This window comes from Bubalus kerabau, chromosome 13 (assembly GCF_029407905.1).
Source record: "Bubalus kerabau isolate K-KA32 ecotype Philippines breed swamp buffalo chromosome 13, PCC_UOA_SB_1v2, whole genome shotgun sequence".
NCBI lineage: Eukaryota > Metazoa > Chordata > Mammalia > Artiodactyla > Bovidae > Bubalus > Bubalus kerabau.
The window spans coordinates 26322201-26348114 of record NC_073636.1 but is presented as its reverse complement, the minus strand read 5'-3'; the positions used below and the strand labels follow the sequence as shown (position 1 = coordinate 26348114).

The window sequence follows — 25914 nt, the reverse complement described above, 5'->3', positions numbered from 1 at the left end:
ACAACCCAACTTCTCTGTTTGGCTACATCTGGCCTTGCTATTCCTGTCATTTGTCTTCTCCTTTTTTCTTATTAGCTCCAAAGGGAAAAGGACTATGGCAGTCAAAATGGTTAAAAGCATGGATCATTTTACACATAAAGCTGAGTGCTTTTCTGAACAAATCTGCATTATTAAAAAAGATAACTGAGTCTGTCTTGTTAATTAACTCTAATTTATTTCATTGAAATTACATCATTTTCTGTGCTAAGCTATTCATAATCCAAGCATATCACACACTGATTTGCTGAGGCTGTGAAACTAGTCTATCAGAATTAATTAGCAAATTAAGAGACTTTGCACTAAAAATTTCTCAGCAGAGGAAAACAAAATGGCATCAGCATCTTGTGAAAGAGGTTAAAAAAAAATAGAATGTTGTAAAGAAAAATAAAACAAGCTGAACATCTTCCTATTCAGTTGACCACAGGTAGAGTAGATTTAGTTACCAAAAGCATATTGGTTTGAAGAGGTGAGTGTTAGAAAGCTGGTGTTTTATGTGAATGTAGTCAGCTGGCCTCCAAAGTAAACTATTTGCCTGAGGAAAGGGAAAAGGCAGGTGAAGAGGAAGAGACATGAATCAAAATGAGCAGCTAGATTTTCAAGAGCTGTTCTTAACCTTGACTACACCATGGAACCCTGTGGGAGATTTAAAAGTCACTAATGTCTCAGGTATACTAATGTAATTTATCTGGAGTGTGGCCTGATCATCAGGATTTTTACAAGCTTCTCAATGTGCAGCATTGAGACTGGAGGACTACTGATTTAGATGTCAGTCATGGTCAGATGGGATATGGTTCAGGACAGGAGGCTGCCATCATAGGTCAGGGCTAAGGGCAAATACTGGCTTTGGCAATATAGCATAAAACATTATCACAGAACCCTCTCATGGTATAGCACAACTAAAATGCTAGATAAAATATTTTAAGACATTTTTTCTAATGTATTGTCCACCTGACAAGAAATTAAAGAGAAATTCTCAAAGGCCAGAGTAAAAAGAAGGCATAAATCCTCACTAATCAGTAGGACAGGGACTGGGAGCTGTTTTGGAGACTATGGCAATTCTTGTTCATCGAGATCCTGAGATTTAATAAGCTATATGTGGATAACAGAAGACCAAGCCAAGGGCCCTTTAAGAGTGGTCCGATTACAGATGCTCCCTTAAACCTGATGCCTTTGAAGGGTGACATCCTCAGAACATGAAAGATGGGGGATAAAGCCAAAAACACCAATCCCACCAAAATAATAATACAAGTGATTCTTAGCCTTAACTCTAGATTCTTCAGAAGAAAAGGAAGAAGTCTGCCCTGCATAGGAATTCACGTTAATTGTGTGGCCTAAAAAGTCACAGGCCAAAAATTTAGTTAAATAGGTCCTGAGATAGTGGTGACCACACTAGCAGAAACAGACTTCATGTCTGTCTGGAAGAACACACTTCAATCCTGGCCTGAAAAATGTCTTCACATGATGTCCTGAGAAATAAGGCCTTGCAATATATGAAAATATAAGTCCCTCTGAGAGCCATAAGGAAGGGAAAAAAGGTCAAGAATCAAATCCAAAACTGTAATTATCAGGTATAAAGGGGAAAATAAAGCAAATTCCTTCATCTAATAAAATATATCTTGCAAATAAACAAAAATTCTATCACAGGGGCTTCCCTGGTGGCTCAGTGGTAAAGAATCTGGCTGCCAATGCAGGAGACATGAGTTCCGACCCTGGTCTCGGAAGAGCCCACAGGCCTCAGGGCCACTAAGCCCGTCTGCTACAACTACTGAGCCTGTGCTGTAGAGTCTGGGAGCTACAACTACTGAACCCATGTGCTGCAACTACAGAAGCCCTCGAGTCCTAGAGCCCATGCTCCACAACAGAAGCCCCTGCAATGAGAAGCCTGTGCCCCACAACTAGAGAAAAGCCCACATGGCAATGAAGACCTAGAACAGCCAAAAATTAATTAAAGTTTTAAAAATCTGTCAGAAGGTATCAATATGCAGTTAAATAATTCTTAAAAAGCAGGGGAAACACAAGGATTCCTACTCTCGTTACTTCTATTCAACATTTTACTAGAGGTTACAGTCAGTGGAATAAAACAAGATAAAAAATATGAGCAGTAGAAAAGGGGGGGGGGGGACTATTATTGTATATAGATAATAAATCCCAAAGAAAATACTAAAATTATTAAGAAAGTTTAGCCAGGTAGATGTATGTAAGATCAGCATATAACTTTTTACTTATTCTACACATCAACAATAAGGAATTGGTAAATGCAATTTTTAGAGAGATGCCATTTACCACAGTAACACAAAAACAAGGAAGCTAGAAATAAATCTAAAAAGTCCTATGCAAGGAAGGTTTAGAGAATATTACAAAATTTAATTTAAGACATTAAAGGTGACTCAAATAAAAAGAGAGACATAATGTGCTCAAAAACAGGCATACAATATTCTAATCTCAGTTCTCCCCAAATGGATGTAATATGATTCAATCAAATTCTAAATGGAGATTTTGTGGAACTTGACAAGTTGATTTTTAAGATTTACAGAGAAGAGGGAAAGCCAAGAAAGGCCAAAGCATGTCTAGAAAAGAATCAGGAGAGATTTCTCCTACCAGATACTAAACCTTACGATAAAGCTGTAGTAATTAGGAAGTGGGATATAAGCACAGGGATGGACTAGTAAAATGATTTTTTTAAGTACTTTTTCTATTTTTTAAAAATGGGAAGCCCAGAAACAGACTCACACATATATGGAATCATGATACAACAGAGAAGACACTGGACATCAGTGGAAAAAGGAAGACAAAAAATTTTCTGAGACAATTAGTTATCCATATCGGGCTGGTAACTACAGTTCACAGGCCAAATCCAACAAGCCTCCTGCGTTTTGTAAATAAAATTTTATGGGGACACAAGCATGCTCATCCATTTACAACTTGTCTTTGGCTGCTTCTGTGATACAATGACAAAGTTATGTATTACAATAGGAACCATACAGATGGAAAAGCCTAAAATATCTACTCTTCTGTCCTTTACAGGAAAGTGTGCTGATTAGTGATTGCTAGTATTAAAAAATTAGAATGAATTCCTATCTTCTACCAAACAGAAATCAAGTCCAACTACAAAAAGAATATGGAAATGGGAAAGGAAAAACTTTAAGACTCATAGTAAAACTTATAGAAAAATATTTCTATGATTAAGGGATAAGGGAACATTTTAAAATATATGAAAAGCACAAATTTAAAAGGATTTTTTAAAGTAATAAATTAAAATTAACTTTGGTTTCTCAAAGAGGCAACAAAAACCCACAACCAGAGATAAGATATTGAATCACATTAAGTCACAAAAGAATTAATATATACAATACATAATCAAATCCTACAATTCTGTAATATTAGCAATGTAAAAGTCAGATAGAAATATTAAGAAAACAAAAGAGTCATTTCACCAGGTAGTTGAAACATGAAGGACTGATTAACATAATCTATTAATATAATTGGGCTTCCCTAGTAGCTCAGATGGTAAAGAATCTCCCTGCAGTGCAGAAGACTCAGGTTTGATCCCTGGGTTGGGAAGATCCCCTGGAGAAGGAAATGGCAACCCACTTCATTATTCTTGCCTAGAGAATTCCATGGACAGAGGAGTCTGGCAGGCTACAGTCCATGAGGTTGCAAACAGTTGGACACAATTGACAGACTGACACATACACACACATTAATATAATTAACATAACAAAATAAAAAGTTTACTTCAACAGTAGGCAGAGAAATGAAAACTGAACCCACAATGAGATGTCATGTCAAATCTTCCAGATAAACCAAAATTAAAGAATCAGACAATACCAAGGGCCAGGGATGTGGCAGAACAATGGAACTCTCCAGTGATACTGATGGAATACAAACCGGCAACAGCCACTTCAGGAAACAATGCAGCATCACAGATAAGGTGCCATTATGTACATGGTCACATGTCTGTGACCCAGCAATTCCATTTCTTAGAGGAATTCTTGGATGCATGCACCAGGAGATGTGACTAAGAATGCTAACTTAAGCACTGTTCTATTAGAAAAACAAACAACTGAAAAGATAAATGTTCACTGAACCACAGAATGGATAAATAAAGTATGGTATATTCATACAGTAGCAATAGTACAAAATATTAAAACTGAATGAAGGAGCAGAGCTACACACATCTGTAAAGAATAATATCAAAAACTTTTTATTGGAACTTCCCTGGTGGTCCAGTGGTTAAGACTGTGCTTCCAATGCAGGGAGTGTGGGTTCAATCCCTGGTTGGGGAAGTAAGATCCCACATGCTGTGCAGTAGGGCAAAAAAAGACCATACAACAAGAAAAAACTTTATATGATGCAAAATAAGGATAAATTGCATTCATAAATTATTTCAAATATCAAAAATAAAAATGTTACTGTGGAATATTCTCTAGAATAGACCATATCTTGGGTCACAAATCAAACCTCAGTAAATTTAAGAAAATTGAAATTGCATCAAACATTGTTTTCAACCACGATGCTATGAGATTAGATATCAATTACAAGGAAAAAACTGTAAGAAACACAAACACATGGACACTAAACAATATGGTTCTAAATAACCAACAGGTTACTGAAGAAATCAAAAGGGAAATCAAAAATTTTCTAGAAAAAAATGACAACGAACACACAACAACTCAAAACCTATGGGATGCAGCAAAAGCAGTTCTAAGAGGGAAGTTTATAGCAATACAATCCTACCTCAAGAAAAAAGAAAAACATTGAATAGACAACCTAACTTCATACCTAAAACAACTGGAAGAAGAACAACAACAAAAAATTAGTAGAAGGAAAGAAATCATAAAGATCCAAGCAGAAATGAAAAAGAAATGAAAGAATAGTAAAGATTAATCAAAGTAAAAGCTAGTTCTTTGAGAAGATAAACAAAATTGACAAACCTTTAGCCAGACTCATCAAGTAAAAAAGAGAAGGATCAAATCAACAGAATTAGAAATGAAAAAGGACAGATTACAACAGACAATACAGAAATACAAAGGACTATAAGAGACTGTTATGAACAACTATAACGCAATAAACTGGATAACCTGGAAGAAATGGACAGATTCTTAGAAAAGTTCAATCTTCCAAGATTGAACCAGGAAGAAGTAGAAATTATGAACAACCCAATTACAAGCACTGAAATTGAAGCTGTGATCAAAAATCTCCCAAAAAACAAAAGCCCAGGACCAGATGGCTTCACAGGAGAATTCTATCAAACATTTAGAGAGGAGCTAATGCCTATCTTTCTAAAACTCTTTCAAAAAATTGCAGAGGAAGGAACACTTCCAAACTCATTCTATGAGGCCCCCATCACCCTGATACCAAAACCAGACAAAGGCAACACAAAAAGACAAAACTACAGGCCAGTCAGTATCACTGATGAACATAGATGGAAAAGTCCTCAACAAAACTTTAGCAAGCAGAATTCAGCAACATATCAAAAAGCACATACACCATGATCAAGTTGTGTTTATTCCAGGGATGCAAGGATTCTTCAATATATGCAAATCAATCAATGTCATACACCATACTAACAAACTGAAAGATAAAAAACATAGTCATCTCAATAGATGCAAAAAAAAAAAAGCCTTTGACAAAATTCAGCACCATTTATGATGAAAACTTTTCAAAAAATGGGCATAGAAGGAACCTACCTCAACATAGTAAAGGCCATGTATGATAAGCCTACAGCAAACATTATTCTCAATGGTGAAAAACTGAAAGCATTCCCCCTAAGATCAGGAACAAGACAAGGGTGTCCACTTTCACCACTATTATTCAACATAGTTCTGGAAGTCCTAGCTACAGCAATCAGAGAAGAAGAAGAAATAAAAGGAATTCAGATTGAAAAAGAAGTTAAGCTCTCACTGTTTGTAGATGACATGATACTGTACACAGAAAACCCTAAAGATAGTATCAGAAAATTACTAGAGCTAAGCAGTGAATTTAGCAAAGTTTCAGGATATGAAATCAATACAAAGAAATCACTTGCATTTCTATAATCAGAAAGAGAAATTAAGGAATCAATCCCATTCACCATCACAACAAAAATAATTAAATATCTAGGAATAAACTTACCTAAGCAACTGAACTGAACTGAACTGAAGAGGACAAAAGAACTGTACACAGAAAATTATAAGGCACTAATTAAAGAAATCAAAGATAACATAAACAGATGGAAGAGATATTCCATGTTCCTGGGTAGGAAGAATAAATATTATGAAAATGACTATACTACCAAATGCAATATACAGATTCAATGCAATCCCTATCAAATCACCTTTTTGATAGGGATCACATTTTTCACAGAACTAGGACAAAAAAGTTCACAATTCATATGGAAACACAAAAGACCCCAAATTAGCCAAAGCAGTCTTGAGAAAGAAGAATGGAGCTGGAGGAATCAACCTTCCTGACTTCAGATTATACTACAAAGCTACAATCATCAAGACAGTATGGTACTGGCACAAAAACAGAAATATAGACCAATGGAACAAGACAGAAAGCCCAGAAATAAACCCATGCACCTATGAGTACCTTATTTTTGACAAAAGAGACAAGAATACACAGTGGGGCAAAGACAGCCTCTTCAAAAAATGGTGCTGGAAAAACTGGACAGCTACATGGAAAAGAATGAAATTGGAACACTTCCTAACACCATGCACAAAGATAAACTCAAAATGGATTAAAGACCTAAATGTAAGACCAGAAACTGTAAAAATCCTTGGAGGAAAACATAGGCAGAACACTCAATGACATTAATCAAAGCAAGTTCCTCTATGACCCACCTCCTAGAGTAATGGAAATAAAAACAAAAGTAAACAAGTGGGACCTGATTAAACTTAAAAAGCTTTTGAACAGCTAAGGAAACTATAAGCAAGGTGAAAAGATAACCCTTAGAATGGGAGAAAATAATAGCAAATGAAACAACTGATGAAAGATTAATTTCCAAAATACACAAGCGGCTCATACAACTCAATACCAGAAAAACAAACAACCCAATCAAAAAGTGGGAAAAAGACCTAAGCAGACATTTCTCTAAAGAAGACATACAGATGGCTAACAAACACATGAAAAGATGCTCAACATCACTCATTATTAGAGAAAAGCAAATCAAAACTACAATGAGATATCACCTCACACCGGTCAGAAGGGCCCTCATCAAAAGGTCTACAAACTATAAATGCTGGAAAGGGTATAGAGGAAAAGGAACACTCTTGCACTGTTGGTGGGAATATAAATTGATACAGCCACTATGGAAGACAGTGTGGAGATTCCCTAAAAAACTAGGAATAAAACCACCATATGACCCAGCAATCCCACTCCTAGGCATAGACTCTGAGGAAACCAAAAGTGAAAGAGACACATGTATCCCATTGTTCACTGCAGCACTATTTACAATAGCTAGAACATGGAAGCAACCTAGATGTCCACTGACAGATGAATGGATGAAGAAGTTGTGGTACATATACACAATGGAGCATTACTCAGCCATAAAAAGGAATGCCTTTGAGTCAGTTCTGAGGAGGTGGATGAACCTAGAACCTATTATACAGAGTGAAGTGAGTCAGAAAGAGAAAGATAAAATATCATATTTTAATGCATATATACGGAATTTAGAAAAATGGTACTGAAGAATTTTACTTACAAGGCAGCAATGGATAGACAGATACACAGAATAGACTTACCGACATGGGGAGAGGGGAGGAGAGGGTGAGATGCACGGAAAGAGTAACATGGAAACTTACATTACCATATGTAAAATAGATAGCCAACAGGAATTTGCTGTATGGCTCAGGGGCTCAAACAGGGGCTGTATCAACCTGGAGGAGTGATGCAGAGGGAGGTGGCAGGGAAGTTCAGAAGGGAGGGGCTATGTGTGTACCTATGGCTGATTCATGTTGAGGTTTGACAGAAAACAACAAAATTCTGTAAATCCTTCAATAAAAAATAAATAAAGTTTTAAAAAAGAAAAATGTTACTGTTTGGAGATACATATGTAGAAAGTAAAACTATGAAAAATAGCAAAGAAAGGATATTTAAAAAAATTTTTAAACTCTTTAAAAAGAAGAGTTCTTTCATTGGTAGATAGCAGCATTTGGAGATGCTGCATTTGGAGAGAAACTCCCAGGAGGCTTCCAACATTTATTTTAGAAACTGAATGGTATTTATATGAATCCTATTATAATTAGTACTGTTATTAACAACCCTATCAATATGCATTATATACATGGTATTGCTGTTGTTTAGTCATGAAGTCATGTCCGGCTCATGAGAGTCATCATCCGACTTTGAGATCCTATGGACTGTAGTCTGTCAGGCTCCTCTGTCCATGGGATTTTGCAGGCAAAAACACTGGAGTTGGTTGCCATTTCTTTCTCCAAGGGATATCTTCCCATTGAGCCATCAGGGAAGCCTTGTACGCCTGGTATATTTCATAATAAAACAAGAAGAAAGGCAAGAAAGGAGAGAAAGAGAGGGAGGCAGGGAAGAAGTCAGCCAGTCTAGCAGCCATTTTTAAAGGCTAAAAGAAGCCTCTGGTTCAATGGACACTGACTCTACTAAAGCATTTTAAAGATAGAAAAATTAGGATACAGGAATTATTACAGTACCCATAATGCAATTAAGTCTATTTTGAATGCATAAAGGAATAAAATGAATGAGCACATGTATGCATGTCTACTTTATGTGAAAGTATGAGTCACTCAGTCGTGTCTGACTCTTTGCAACCCCATGGACTATAGCCCACCAGGCTCCTCTGTCCACGGAATTCTCCAGGCAAGAATACTAGAGTGGGTTGCCATTGTCTTTTCCAGGGGATCTTCCCGACCCAAGGATCTAACCCAGGTCTCCTGCATTGTAAGCAGACTCTTTACTGTCTGAGACACCAGGAAAGCCCGCTTTATGCAGGGGTGATCTAGAACCCTGAATGAGCAGTTTCTTACACCTAGTTTAAAAACCTACTTGAAGTCTTTTATCTTAAATGCCTTAGAACATTTAAGCTAGGCATTTGGCTCTAAGCACCAGGTGAAATTCTCTAGTAGTTAAAAATATCTCACAGAAACACTTTCCAAGGACTATTTTTATTTCTTAATAATACATAGCCTTGGAATCAGCTGGTAAAGCTACATTTTATTCTTATTTTGTAGACGAAAGGCATTCACATACCAAACAATAAGAAAGCATAAGAAAGGAGATGATGCTTGATCCAAGGACAAGAAACTTGTAGAACAAGCTTAACTGTGTAAGAAGATATACTCTTGTGAAAGTGGACCTAGATAACTTCCATATTTTTCCAAAAATCAAAGGTCATTCAAAAATAACTGTTAATACAAATGATACAATATGAATACAAAGTAATTTATATTTAATAAGCAGAATAAACAAAATGAGAATATACAAATAGGTGTCAAAATGTTTTAAACCTGGAGAAATTATTTTGGATAAATAAACAGGAAAAAAGAAGGCAGAAGATGTAGTTTACTTACTCTGTTGACAGGAAGATCGAACATTATTACTACCTCCCTTATTTCTAAATAGAATTATCAGCTTTCTCTGGCAGCCATATATTACTATTGGCTCACATGGAACACCAATGTTAACCAAAATCCACAAGTCTTTTTCACACTTATTAAGAGGTAGGCTAAGCCATCTATTTACCACCATACCTAAGACAATGTTTTTTTATTTAGAGAAAACAGCAATACAGGGCTTTATATTTATCTCTTTCAAAATTTATCTTGCTAATTTCAGCCAATTGTTTTTATTCTGTTAGAATATTTTTGGATCTCAATTCTGTAACTGTAAGACATTTACTAATGCTATTAGCTTTGTTTCATCTGCAGATTTGCTGAGCATATCTCTATGTTTAACTAGGGCATGAAATAGGACAACCGAGGATGACAATTAAAGCACACTACTTTTAAAGATCAGATTCTTCATGTGGAACGCATAAGGTACCCTGAATTCCAACAGATTCTTGAATGTCATCTCTAAATAAAAACCCATCTTCTTCAAAACAACTTCGTAATATTTTCAGGTTACAATAGTAATTAAAAAAGGTATTTAACATTTACTTAGCTGCTAAAAATAGGGTGTTGAAAAAAAAAAAAAAACCTAAGGTACTCATTGGGCTCCCATGAAGGCTCAGCAGTAAAGAATCCACCTGCAATGCAGGAGACACAGGAGACACAGATTTGATCCCTAGGTTAGGAAGATCCCCTGGAGGAGGGCATGCTAATCCACTCCAGTATTCTTGCCTGGAGAATTCCATGGACAGAGGAGCCTGGTGGCCTACAGTCTGCAGGGCTGAAAACAGTCAGAGATGACTGAAGTGACTGAGCACACACACGAGGTACTCAAAGTAAGGGCTACTGGTAATGAATGCAGATGGTAAACACAAGGCTATCGCAGCTGTGGACTGATAAGGCCTTTAGTCACAGCACTTACTGATATCCTAAGACCTCAGCATGCTTTGATCCTGAGCCAATGGCATATGCAGTAGTCATTGTACTAAGATGGTCCCCAAAATTCCCATTCCCTTTTGCACACATTCTTTATAATCCACTGCCCTTGAGAATGGATAGGTCTGTAAATATGTCAGATTTTATTTCTATAATTAAGTTACTTTACATGAAAGAAACAAAAGAATTTTGCTGACACCATTCTGAGAGAGTCAAAAGGGAGACTATCCTGGATGGGCCTGACTTAATCAGACAAGAGTTACCAACAGGGACTGAGATTTGAAGTAAAAGAGATTATCCTGCTGGGTTTGGAGAAGTAAGCCTTTGTGTTGTGAGAGAGCCACTTAGCTCCTCTAAGAGCTGAGAGTGACCTCCAGCTTACAGCCAACAAGAAAAAAGGAATATCAGTCCTACAACACATGCAAGTAAATTTTGCTAACTTGAGTGAGCTTAGAAGATCCCATGCTCCCAATAAGAGCAGTCCCAGATGACACCTAGAGACCTGGTGAAACCCTGAGCAGAGGACCCAGGAAGACTGTACCTAGAGTTTTAACCTATAAAATTTGTGAGATAACAAATTTTTGTTGTTAACTTTGTAGTAATCTGTTATACAGAAACACAAAATTAATACAGATATAGGAAATAAGATAGTCATTCTAGTACTGCCATCAAGCAAGGTACCTGGTGACTTGATGCATAAAGCTGAATTGAAATATATTGAAAGCTGTAATGAACTCTGAGAGAAAAACAAAACTCAACTATCATTGCTAAAATTATCTACTGGGAGCAGTACTGAGTTAGTTTTGCTCTCAATAAAAGAGCTATTTGCAGAGAGAGACAGAAACAGAGAGAAAGACACTGAGGGAGGGACAGAGAGAGACTGGAGGGCAGGGGACAGAATGAATACAAATAATTTATATAACTAGACCAGCTGATGAATACAGTATCCAGGAAGAGCAGGGATTCCAGATCCATAGAACACTTGATGTCATTATAAAGCAAGAATTTCCAGGAAGTATCAGATGCAGCAGTCTTCCCAGGTGGCTCAGTGGTAAAAATCCCACTACAATGCAGCAGATGCAGGTTCAATTCCCAGGTCAAGGAGATCCCCTGGAGAAGGAAATGGCAACCCACTCCAGTATTCTCACCTGGGAAATCCCATGGACAGAGGAGCCTAGAAGGCTATAATCCACGGGGTCACAAAAGAGTTGGACATGACTTAGCCACTAAACAACAACCACCCAGTCAAAACCCAGCCTTCCATCTTGACCCCTCTCTCTCTTGCTCCCTCCTGTCAAAGTCCTATTGCATCTACATTCCAGGTCCCACTGCCACTCCCTGAGCTCAGGTCAGTGGCATCGCAGTGATGAATCACAGACCAGGCTTCCTAACTTGTGTCCCAGGCTCCCTGCCTACCCGCTTCCAGCTCTGACCTGCCTCCTACCTTCAGAGGGATCCTACTGAAATAGAAAGCTGATCACTGCATTCCCTGATCTAAAACAGTTTTCTGGTTTCCCATTGCCGTTGGAAGAAGGCTCAGACTCCTGAGAACAGTCTTAAGAGGACTTCTGGCCCACCTTCTCCTACTCATCTGTGACCTCTCTGTGCTTCCTATGCTGAATGATTTCCAATTCCCTCCAAGGCTGGTGGTTCAGTGGTAAAGAACCTGCCTGGCAATGTAGGAGATGTGGGTTTGATTCCTGGATAAGGAAGATCCCCTGGAGAAGAGAATAGGAACTCACTCCAGTATTCTTGCCTGGAAAATCCCATAGACAGAGGAGCCTGGCTGGCTATAGTCCATAGGGTCACAAACGAGTCAGACACAACTGAGCAACTAAACAACAACAATCAGATGCAACAGGACTAGACCTAAGATTTTCTATGTTGATTTCAAGGCTAAGTATTCAAGTAGCTGAGTGTCCAGATTAGGCAGCTCTCTTGGAAAAGTTGTTTTCAATGTATCCAGTAGATGGATATTTTTAAAACAGGAGAAAGTTAATTTGCCAACAGCTTTAGAAACAACCAGTAAATGAACACATTATACCAAGAACCTTTCAAATCCATTTTTAGTCCCCAAACAATCACATACTCAACTTTGCTCTAACAAGAATACCAAGGTATTCTGAAACAGAATCTTTAAAATCTGTTTCCCTTTCTATAACCATTCTTTACATTCTTTGTTTTCTCGTATATAATTCAACATGATGATATCAATGCAGTAAGAGTACTGGAAGCAGAATTTATTTTTTCACTTCTGATTTATTTATTATTTTATAATTTAGTGAACTCCTTTTACGAGCTTTTCAGAACTTCCTGATTCAGTGACTTTGCTAAAAAATTTAAAGAAAAGATTAACAAGCCATTTTTTAAATAGGCAAACCAGAATTCTTCAATAACAATACAATTTTAAACTAAAGCAGTTAAGAAGCTTATCTTCAGGATCTGCTACATCATACAGTGTTTTATTATAAATCCATTTTTAGAAGCCATATAGGCTCAGATGGTTTTGTAAATCAATTTGTCTTGTTTTACCATGAAGAAAAACACATTTTTCAAGGCATCTCTGTGGATGGTTCTATGGAAAAAAGGAAAAAAAAATGGATAGGCAGCTTTGGTTTCATTAAATATTTTATAATTACTACAAACAAAAAGCCCAAAGGACAGTGGGTAATATAAACTTTTCAAGAAACCTTTGTTCCTCAGTTCTTAGCCACCAAAGTTCTTTATAATGATCTGTAAGTGAATGACATGATAGCCAAAGCTTTTAAATTCAGGCATACATTATCTTTCCATTGGAAAAGCAAGGGAAAGGGAAGTCGCTCAGTCGTGTCCAACCCTTAGCGACCCCATGGACTACAGCCTACCAGGCTCCTGTGTCCATGGGATTTTCCAGGCAAGAGGACTGGAGTGGGGTGCCATTGCCTTCTCCTGGAAAAGCAAACTAACTGCTAATTGACTTAGCTTGAGACAACTATTCAGAAATATCAAGAATGGAATCTTTACACTTTCTACAATCTTATCACTCAAATGTATGGTTTTATAATTACTAAACTCGACAGTTTTCTTGGGCTTCCCTGGTGGCTCAGACAGTAAAGAACCTGCCAGGAGGAGGAACTGACAACCCACTCCAGTATTCTTGCCTGGAAAAACCCACAGACAGAAGAGCCTGGCAGGCTGCAGTCCAAACAGTAGCAAAGAGCTGGACACGACTGAGGATGCACCTAGAACTAAACTCCACTTTCCTCTCTTGCTGTTTTTCTTATAAACTGATGGGTTTTTGTATTGATATGCTTTAATTCTTCTTTATCATTTGTTTATCTGTTTTAGACCTTTACTTTGTGATTACCATGAGACTTTGTATCATCTTACAGAAGCTATAAGTCTGTTTTAGGCTTATAACAAGTTAAATTCAATTGCATAATAAACGTTGTAGTTACCTGATTCCACATTTTTTATTGTTGATGTTTCAATTTACTTCATACTGTGTACTGGTTAACAAAATATTATAGCTATAGTTATTTTTAAAACTCTTTTGTCTTCTAATTTATGCTAGAATTTAAAGTGATTTATACATCACCATTTGAGTATTTTGAATCTGACTATATATTTACCTTTACTAGTAACTTTTCTACTTTCATGTTTTCATGTTACTAATGAGTACTCCTTCATTTAAGCTTGAAAAATCCCTCTAGCATCTCTTGTGGAGAAGGCAATGGCACCCCACTCCAGTCCTCTTGCCTGGAAAATCCCATTGACGGAGGAGCCTGGTAGGCTGCAGTCCATGGTGTCGCTAAGAGTCGGACACGACTGAGAGACTTCACTTTCTCTTTTCACTTTCATGCATTGGAGAAGGAAATGGCAACCCACTCCAGTGTTCTTGCCTGGAGAATCCCAGGGACGGGGGAGCCTGGTGGGGGTGCCGTCTATGGGGTTGCACAGAGTCAGACACGACTGAAATGACTTAGCATAGCATAGCATCTCTTGTAAGGCAAGTCTAGTGGTAATAAATTTCCTTAGCTTTTGTTTGTTTGGAAAAATCTTTCTCTCTCCTTAATTTCTGAGGGACAATTTTTCTGGGTTAAGTATTCTTGTTTGGCAGGTTGGTTTTTTTCTCTGACCATTCTGAATATATCATCCCACTCTCTCCTGGCCTACAAGGTTTCTGCTGAGAAATTTGTTGAGTTCCCTTTTATGTGATGGCTCCTTTTTCTCTTGCTGCTTTCAAAATTCTGTCTTTAGTTTTGAAGAGTTGGATTATTATGTGCCTCAGTGAAGATATCCTTGGGTCGAAACTGTTTGGACACATGTGAGCTTCATATCATTGGACAGCCATCCTCCCCAGATTTGGGATGTTTTCAGCCACTGTTTCATTAAATAACTTTTCAATCCCTTTCTCTCTCTTCTTTCTGGGATATCAATAATGCGAATGTTGCTTTGCTTTATGGTATCCCACAATTAACACAGGTTTTCTTCATGCCTTTTCTTCCTTTTCCTTTTTTTCCAGTCAGATTTGTCTTCAAGTTCACAGCTTCTTTGTTCTGCATGATTGAGCCTAATGTTGAAGCTCTCTATTGCATTTTTCTTTAATTTGTTGTATTTATCAGCTCCAGAACTTCTGTTTAGTTCTTTTTTTATGATTTCTACCCCTCTGATGAACTTCTCACTTTGTTCACACATTGTTTTCCTGAGCTCATCAAATTATCTGTGTTCCCTTGAATCTCACTGAACTTCCTTAAAATAATTATTTTGAATTCTTTTCCAAGTAACTTGTAGCTCTCCATTTCTTTGGAGTTTCTCACTGAAAATGACTGTGTTTCTTTAGTGTCATCATGTTTCTTCGGTTTTTATGTTTCTGGTGACCTTGTGTGGATATCTACACATTTAAGGGAGCAAGTCCCTCCAGCTGCCTGTAGTACGATCAAAACTCACAGGAGAACACGCATGTGATACTGGGTACCTTGCATTCCACTGGCTGCAGCTCACCAGGAGAGCAGGGAAAAAGCATCTGGAACCAGAAAGAAAAATCCCTTCTTCACAGTGTCTCTCCAATACCAACTACTGAAAAGCTTAATATTGTCCCAGATGCCAAAAGGGAAATGGTTAGAGGGCTCAGATTCAGTATCACAAAACTGGGGCAAAAAAGGATGGATTTGGAGTGAGAAAATAAATTGATAACTGGTACAAAGAATATATAAAACATTTAAATCTCCTGACTTCCACCTCTGACATAAAAGATTCAACTTGGGGGGGTTCACCAATAAAAAACACAAGTCTCTCTTAGCTTCAGATAAAAGGACAATGAAAATATGACTAATGAACAGAAGCACAACTCAGTTCATATTTTACTAGTGAAATGTCACATTTTTAAGTCTTTTTCCAGATTAATTTTTAGTCTTATAAGCATGATAGGGAAATATTCAGAAAATATTTATTATGATCCAACTCCCCAGATATGATAAATGATATATATGAAATATACATGTTGTAATATTTTCATTATATTCTCATAATTGCTTCTTTACATGTATATACACACATATACATTTAACCTTATTAGTTATTAAGGAAATACAAATGAAGCAACAATAATTACATACTCTTTACTTAACAAATTGACAAAAAACTATTGTCTAATAATGGAAAGGGTATGTAAAAGGGTGAAATTCGAAGCTGGTGAACGGGAGAAATATAGGAGATAATTGTTTTCTTTTTCGGAGCCTTTGTATTGTTTGCATGATTATAACAAATAGGTATTTTGTTTTATAATTTTGGAAGAATTTTATAAAAATAAAATGTTCAATTATGCAATCAAGTGTGACAATACTATTAATAGGCTGATTTTCAAATCAAAGTACTATAGAACCTGCAACTCATATACCTCTATGGTCATAAAGCCATCTCAAGAGGCTCAAAAACTCAGGAGACCATAACAAGTAGTCATTTTAATTTAAATTAAAAACATATTTTAACCATCTGTATCTTATTTTTCAAATGTATACAAGGCTGTTTTAATAAGTGATTAGAATATCTTGTTTATGTTTATCTGAATTGTTTGTGCTTTTCTCAATTAACAGACACTAAAAGTATAAGCATATTTTAAAAGATATGTGGTCACTGCTCTAGAAATGCTTCAGACAAAGTTGTGCTATTTCTTAGCCCAACGTTTATTGGAAATTAAAACTTCTAGCTTTCATTTCTCTTTCTAGGAATTAAGGTGTGTTTTTTTTTTTTTAAAGAAAAAGAAAGACAAGATATAGGAAAGGGGGAAAGGAGGAGAGTATAGGACAGGAAAAAGGAAAGCACAGAACAGATCAAGAAAATAAGGAAAGACAGGCAAATGAAAGACAGAAACGGTGGGAGAGATAAGAAAGAAGGCTAAAATTTGACAAAGTTCCAATTATGCATTTACACAGACTGAAAAACCTACCAAGAAAACAATCTAACTTTTATTGTGAAGGAGGATTTACACGGATTTAGCTGAATAGTATTTGTAGAGCTCTCTATTTTTATGTCAAAAAGAAAGCGATGTAGTTTTTAAAAGCATCATGTATTCATTCATTCTGTCAAATCTAGATAAGCTACAAAAATACTTGACAATAGTGAATTGAGAATAATCACTAGTCAATTTGTTGAACCACCTACTCTGAATTCTTTATACCCTTTTTATAAAGTGCATCTATCATAAGTGAAAAACAATAGAAACTAAAGCACATAACTAAGTCATTGTGGCATGTACAGAGTCTTTGATTCTAAAAATAATAGTAGCTGATTATAGTATTTGTGAAAATAGAAGTTCTCTATTAAGAATTAAAACCATCCATTTTAATTGAACCCTTATTCATTTTTAATTAGAACTGCTTGCAATGAGTAAATGAAATAAATGAAGTAAAATGTAAAACAAATTAAAGTTAGACCTACAATCTGAGTACCCAAAAAGGTTTTCAGATACTAGGAAGAATATCCTGAGTAATCAGGCTGTACCTAGAATCTTCTGTTCCTAAAGAAGATGGACTACCTGCCAAGTCATGATAGAATTAATCTAAATCTTTCTTATGGGTGTAACACAGTGATGAAAATAGTTACCGTAAGAGATACTCTAAAAAAATAAATACCCCTGGTGGCTCAAATGGTAAAGAATATTATACATGAACTTAAACTACAGGAGCAGCCATACCAATAAGATGTATGAGAAGGCCACAGCCGTTGTCTCAAAGGCTCATGAATTTCATCAGCAACTGATTAGTTCAAATTCTTAATTAAGATGTAATCTATATTGTTTTTTAAGTAGCTAAGTCTCAGTTTCCTCATCTGTAAAACTGAAATAATAATAGGTATTTTCTAAGACTGTTTTGAGGATTACATTCACCTTTATATATACATATATATGTATATACACATATATACAGGACACAATAATAGGGCAGGCATCTGATAAAAGTAGCAATTATAATTCAAGAGTAATCAAGTCATTTTAACACAGCATTGTAGGTATTAAAACAAAAATATGTACAATGTACTATCAATGTTAGTTGCTCAATCATGTCTGACTGCTTGTGACCCCATGGTGAACCCATAGCCAGTAACCTGCCAGGCTCCTCGGTCCACGGAATCCTCCAGACAAGAATACGGGAGTGGGTTGCCATTCCCTTCTTCAGGGAATCTTCCCAACTCAGGGATCAAACTAAGATCTCCCACATTGCAGGCATATTCTTTACTATCTGAGCCACCAGGGAAGCCTTATAGTGATATATAGAAGACAACTTGCTCTGCCTGAAGTGGGAACAACTTCCCGAGGGGGTTACAAAGGAGCAAAACCTAGGACTCCAAGGATATGCAGAAACTGTCAGGTGGCCAAAGTGAGAAATAGTAGGTAGAATCATCGAAGGAAGGAAGAGAAAGCATAGAAACCAGGAAGTGGAGTCAAGGTCAGAATCATGCAGGAGCTTAAAAATGTGCTAAATTAGATCCCTCAAACTTTTTTATCATGGGACCCCTTTCACTCCTGAAAATTGTTGAGAATATCAAAGAGCTTTTATTTATGCTGGTTATATCAATTGATATTTACCATCTTGGATATTGAATGAAGAAAATTTAAAAATATTTATAAATTCATTTTAAAAATAATTTCATAACATGCAGGCATAATGTGTTTATGAAAAATAACAATGTCTTCCAAAAATAAAAAAAAACTTAGCAAGAAGAGTATCATTGTTTTACATTTCTGCAAATCTCCATAAAAGTCTCCTTAAAAGGCTTATTAGAAGACAAGTAGATTGTCATATTTCTGCATTTAATCTGTTTCTATATCATATCTTATGAATCCTCTGTATACCCATAAGACAAATAAGAGTTCAAAAGGCAAATCATGTTATTATTAAAATTATTATGTGAAGGTTTAACTTCACAGACTTCCTTAACAGCATCTTGAGGATCCCAACAGCTCCCCACTTTGAGGGGTTCCAGAACCACACTTTGAAAATCATGATATTACACAAACGTATTTTAAAGGGTGGCAAATGAAGGTGATTTGCAGACGACCATAAAAACAAAGTCCATAAACCAAGTGGTTTAGCTTCTAAGTCTATGAAATCTGGGCTTCAATAGAATTAGAATTAGAATGGGCTTCCCTGGTGGCTCAGAGAGTAAAGAATCTGCCTGCAGTGAAGGAGACCTGGGTTCTATCCCTGGGTGGGGAAAATCCCCTGGAGAAGGGAATGGCTACCCACTTCAGTATTCTCCCCTGGAAAATTTCATGGATAGAGGAATCTGGCGGGCTACAGTGAATGGGGTTGCAAAGAGTCAGATATGACTGAGCAACTAGCACTTTTACTTTCAAGACTTATAGAGACAACTAACCAATATCCTATTATTGAATGTAAATACAGAATCAACTCTATAGACTTTCCTCCAGGTAATCATGGAACTGTAAGGATGAAAAAAGTGCCTCTGCAAGTATAAAACAGATTATACAGACAAGTCAATAGTAAAATCTACTGAATAGTTACATAATTGAGATTAGGACACAGCTCTACTTCATTACAATAATTACGGTAAGATGTTAGAAAGTATTCCTAAGGGTCAGCTCTCTTTCCTGAAGAGCTATAAAAATAAAGTGGATATCTACATATTTAGAACAGTATAAAAAAATATTCCTTTCTAGACTTAAGAGTCCTTGAGTGTTTTTATCCCATTGAAATGGTCTCTGACACATCTGACATTTCCCCGTTTTTAATCCGTTTCTACTTCATGAACACTTTTCTACTTCATGAACCAATAACTGATATAAACCTCTCCATTGACAGTTCCTCTTTGTTTTTTCCTTAATCCTTCTGTTTTCAGTGTTTTGGTTCCAAATCCAGCCCCCACACTTATTGCTTCATCAGTTTCATTCACTGTTCCCTGTATTTTTCCATACACCTATAAGTCAGTTTACATTTTGAAATTCAAAAATATAATTAAATGTTGTACATTCTTGTGCATTATAAAGATAACTGCAATTCAAACTATGAATAAACTGAAAAAGAAGGGAAACACAATAGTTTCAAATGACCAAAAAAAAAAGTTGAAATAGACATTTGCCCATTACTTTGCCGGCAAAAGCATTTAAGCTATTTCAATACTTTATATTCTGCTTGTATCATCAACCACCCACTTGTTCTCTTGCAATCTATAAACCTTGGGTTTGGGAAAACAATGCTAAATCAAAACTTGTCCTGGGTGAATAAATATAAGTGACTTGGTAAAGATACCCCAAAATAAAAAGGTGATAAAGAAGGCTTTTTTCTTTTAGAAAAAAAAAATCAAGGAAGAGAGTTTAACTCTTGTATAATAATATAGTCAGTTGAAGCTTTCTAAATCAACCAAGGACTGTAGCTAAGCAACATGATTCTTAACTGTGCTCAAAAAAGGGGGCTGCCAAGCATCAGTAGCCTCATTTCTCACTGAAAGCTTTGACAAGTTTCCACCATATTTTATATAATTGTAGCACAGGGAGTGCCAGATTAGATCTGATTTGCTGTCATGATGGGATTTTTTTCCTCATAAGCTAATGATGCAAAGCTATATTTAACCCTTAAAAAGTCACCCCCCCAGGCACTCACTGTATATTCTGATTGCCTCTCATATCTAGAATTGGACAAGTAGCAATTTTTCTGCTACTGGAAATGACAAAAGCAAAGGTTTAATAGGTTGAGATATTTTCTTCTCTGATTGACTCATTATAAATTTAGCTACATACTCCAAATCTGTTCAGTAACTTCATATTTCATCAGATGTTCTCTCACCGCATTGAAAAGATCAAGAAATCTAGTCCTTTGAGCTCATATCTATTGCTGTATGTAAGACAATCTCCTTGCCCCAGCCTATTCTAGCCAAGTTGCATATGCTGCATATATATGTGCCTATCTTTAAGCTCAGTCCCACTCTAACCTCTGATCACAGAGAACTCTGGGAGTATTTTAAGTGTTTATCTTCAGCAATAGAGTTTACTTACATATAATGATCTCCTTGGCATCCCAGTACCCAGTGAGTTGCAATCCTTCATATTCACACTTGTTTCATTTCTACATTCTGATTGGTATTCTGATTCCCTGCTAGGAAGAAGAGGGTCCCTTTCCTTCACATCTGCCCTCTTAATTGATGTCCAGACAATGCGTACAGTCTTTACCAACTTATATCTAAGGAAAGAAGAAAGTGAAGTCACTCAGTCGTGTCCAACTCTTTGCAACCCCGTGGACTGTAGCTTGCCAGGCTCCTCTGTCCATGGTATTTTCCAGGTTAGAATACTGGAGTGGGTTGCCATTTCCTTTTCCAGGGGATCTTCCCAACCCAGGGATCGAACCCAGGTCTTAGGCAGACTCTTTATCGTCTGAGCCACCAGGGAAACCCTTTATATCTGTATCTATGGACATGGATCTTATCCCTTGAGTTCAATTTCAAACTGGACATTCCTATCACCACAAGTCACTGCCATACATTGAAACAAGAATACCACCACTAGAAAGAAACTTATGCTGCTGCCATTCACACACCTACATGATGGAAGGCCTTGTGTATGGATCCCAATCCAAATTTCCATGTGAGCTTTCCATACCCTCTCAGAAATCTGTTTTGGCCACCTTAGAGCTAGATCACTTCTTCTTGATTGGTATACTTCTAACCAATTATTTATGCAAATTCTACCATGCCCCTTGGCTGAACCCCCAGGAGTAACACCACAAGACTAACAGTATCAGCCCATGGGCCATTACCACTCAGTGATTCTCTTTCCAAACAGCCATATGTCACCCATCGTACCTTCCTAGAGTTTAACTTTCTAAAATAACACTTACGAGTTTTATGACCCTAGTCAAGTTACTTAAACCACTTTAAGTCTTAAATTTCTCATCTAGAAAACAGGAATAACAGTAATAGGCAACTCACAGAGTAAGTAAGTATGAAACGGATGTCTTATTTTTTATTTTTAAATAATTATTTTCCTACACAGAGATCAAAAAACAAACTTGTATCAAAGGGATGCTTCACTTCTGGTATCTAATAGACTCTTCAGACTTGGGCTGAATAAAATTTAATTACTAGCAAATATTATGAAAATTGCCTTTACCTACACTACTCATAAAAGATTTTATGAATAAGATCTTGTTAACAATTGTTTTTTTTTGTTTTTAATTTTAGGTAGTCCATAAAGTTGATAAAGTAGAAAGCTATAGATCAAGATTTAATGTTTTTATAGCTCAAGCAGACAGATAAAGAGATAGATTGAGAGAAAGAGTCTGTTCACCTTAAACAGACAGGATGTGCTCCCTCTTTGTAAATTCTAAAGCAGATACTTCAAAGGTCCCAACATTAGATCAACAAGTTCAAAAAGGCTGGTAATGCAATCCAGTGACATGGAATATATACAAAAGAGCACTATTCAGAAGCAGATACCGAATATCATGACCTTATCATAGTGGAAAAATGGATTTATCTTCTACTCTATGGTACCTGGTATCTGATTCCTTCATAAGAAAAAGATGCAATTTAGAGGAAAAAATGATACTCCTCTTATGCCTCCTTTCTGGTTCACATTATTCCAGATTCACAATCTAAAGTCAACTAAACGTGATTTGGCTTTTCTGTCTCACTTCAATCAGAATGTATTAGTCCTGCATAACCGTTACCAAAGTGCTTAATAAGTAAGTAGAAATCAAATCCCATAAGCTAGCTTGAATGAAGGTGACAATAATGAACAACCATTTGCTTTATTATTTTCACAGAGCAAAATAAGAAAATCTGGAGTTTGGCAGGCACGATCACATGTGGTATGAGAATTCAAGGTATTTCCAATGCAAGGGTAGGCAGAGCTTTGCTTTTGGATGGAAATACCTTTCAGTGGTTTCCTTTACAGTATACTAGACATATAAAATCTTAGGGCTGCAAAGATACTTAAGAGGCACCTACTTCAACTATACAGCTAATGGTGCATGAAATTTTTATGAGCCCTGCAAAATTCCTCCCTCCTTCCCTCTCTCTACCCCCACTTTCCCCTGGCCACAAGATGGCAACAGCCACTGGTGACCCCTTGCTCTGTTGTTGGAAACATCTTTCTCTGAACAAGAGAGCAAGCTCTGAACAAGAATTTGAAAAAGGATAGATACATGTATATGTATAACTGAATCACTTTGCTGTACACCTGAAACTAACACACTATTGTTAATCAACTATACTCCAAGATAAAGTAAAAAGTTAAAAAATAAAATTAAAAAAGAGAGACCTAGTTTTCCTTTAGCTGACTTGTTAAGCATCTTAGTACAGTTATTTTGAAATAATATTTCCTAGCCCTAGTTTTTGAACAATACAGAATATCTAGTCCAAATAACTCTCAGGAGCATAGTGAAAACTCTGAAAATATAATCAGTTTTCTATTAATTTTAGAAAGGACTATATAACGAAATCAAACAAGTTAGGTCTTCAAACAACTTCAAAAAGAAATGGGGAGTTATACAGCAGTGGTATGGCCTCTTTTGATTAAACCTAGTAAAACAGCCATATTTGCCTGAATCAGAAGACAACTAGCCTAAAAGAAATACTTAGAAGCATACTGACAGCAGTCTTCAAATATCTGTGTGTTTGTTATGAAGAAAAAAAAAGTTTAACTTTATTTTGAGCAATTCCATGGGGAGAAACCAAAAGCAGTAACTCTATACTATAAGGAGGCCATCTACGCACAGAGTGGGCAGCCTCTATTAATTCAGTAAATGTGTCAGGCACTGTGCTAGGCACCAGTGAACAGCTCATCACTACCCTACATCCAAGGAGAAGAGTGGGATTTCACGTCATCACATTTTATATTGGTAATCAGAGAAAACAGAATCGGTACTACAAACACAATGGAAATGTAAATATCTAGAAGATTATCAGCATTTACTTTTTTCCATTTACTAGAAGACTTTTTACAGTTTTCAGTGTAAAATAATGGCATTAAAAAGTTGGCTGATTTCTCATTATTAATTTTCAATTAAGTTAATACAGCAGATTATATGGCTGATTACATTAGCCAAAATTCATTTCAAATTGTCCTTAAATGTCCCTTAGTGAATTTAAGGAAAATGATTCACCCACATAAGGAAATTCCGGGATTTGAAAGGTTTCAATAATTTGTGTGGCTTGACTGCACTGTAAGCTAGGCCATATTCAAAAGCCTGGCGTGTCCACTACACTGTCCAGTATCCAGTAGTTGCATGTGGCTATTTTATTTTTCAAATCAGGATAATGAGGCCAAGGACCTGAATTCTTACTTTTATTTAGTGATTTCCAATATAGGCATATGAAGCTTGTGGCTATCATATTGAACAGGACAGTTCTAGAGACAGGTGAATGATAATACTCATAATGCAGAACTTTTCTAAAGTATTACCTTTTGTATTTGACCATCCAAGGGGATTTACAGAGTATATTATTTTAAATTGCAAAATATTTACAATTCTTCATAATATTAGTAAGATGGTGTGTGACCTGGAAAAACTTTTCCCACACAAAGATTTTCTGATTGTCTCAAAGTGAACTACTTATTTCTGAACGTGAAGATTATTCATCACTCTTTACAAAAAAAGGCAAGTGTTCTAAATTTGCTGTCCTGCTCAATGATGACAAGTGGATGTCAGTAGTGTGTATGCAGCAGGTACTTTTTAAAATATATAAGCTCTTCCTTCAAAGTAAATGTGACATTTTAATAATCCGTGAGAAAGCCTTTTGAAGTGAGCATTTTGAAAATGGATTTGGAAATGTTTTCAGTGTTACATGGTTTTTGTTGTCAAAAACTATAAATACTCACATAGCCATACAGTTTAAACTTGGAAATAAAATTTCCTAATCTATTTGAAAATATTCCCCATGAATGTCTGAGTGGGTTCTTAATCTATTCTTTTAAAATATTAAAATGCCCAGCTTTCCAATTAGTTTTCAGGGACCAATTGACATCAGGTAAAATGAAAAACTGCTAGCTGTATTTCTGAAAAAAAAAAAAAAAAAAAAAAAACCTTTGCAAAATTGGAAACTGAAAAATGAACACTGTTATTTAGCAAATACAGTCAACAATTTACTTCTTCAATGTGGACTGACATATCCTTCTGAGGCATATTTTCAACTATGACAGACATTAAAACTAAGTATAAAAATAAACTGAACTGAGAGACCTCTGAATCACTGCACTGCTAAGTATTAAACTAAGACTTTTTAAAATTTTAAATGATGAAGCATAATAAATCATAACACTATCACTGAAAAATTTTCAAAAATTGTAACCAGATATATTTGGAGAAGGAAATGGCAACCCACTCCAGTCTTCTTGCCCAAAGAATCCCCATGGACAGAGAAGCCTGTCCATGGGGTCACAAAGAGTTGGACACAACTGAGTAACTAACAACAATATTTAATATTATAAAATATAATCTACATTAAAACAATGTTTCATTTTTATCTCAACCCAATTAAGTCTTCTTATAACATACAAAATATATTACAAAAGATGCATATACTATACAGATTAAAAAACATACAAATACTATTTGTGAATGCTTAAAGCATTTTTACTAATAGAATATAATCAAAAAGTTTCAAGGTCACTGTTCCATACTTCAAATAGTGACTTTAAAAAATCCTCTAAAGGAAACAAGCAAAAGAAAACCTTTAAAACAAAAATAGCAATTTATGCCAATGTTTTTAATAAACTATTTTGTAGGAGAGGATTCTGTGTACCCAAATGAAACAATGATATGAAATAGGTCAAGAATTATTTAAATGGCCACGGAAAACATGATCGAGTCCAGGTAGCAGTGATCTGGATCAGTTATAAAAATGGCCAAAATAATCCTGGAATCTGGTTCAACTCACAGTG

General features: G+C 36.1%; 1 protein-coding gene and 1 long non-coding RNA gene across 2 annotated transcripts in view; both read right to left on the bottom strand.

Annotated features, from left to right (window-relative positions):
• LOC129625436 (uncharacterized) overlaps nt 1–21167 on the bottom strand; it is a 62467-nt gene extending 41300 nt beyond the window's left edge. The window contains exon 1 of the long non-coding RNA XR_008701440.1: nt 21031–21167. This is a non-coding gene — a long non-coding RNA (uncharacterized LOC129625436). The remainder of the gene's footprint in view (nt 1–21030) is intronic.
• Nucleotides 1–25914, bottom strand: part of GPR158 (G protein-coupled receptor 158) — a 308597-nt gene that overhangs the window by 242392 nt on the left and 40291 nt on the right. The window lies entirely within an intron of this gene.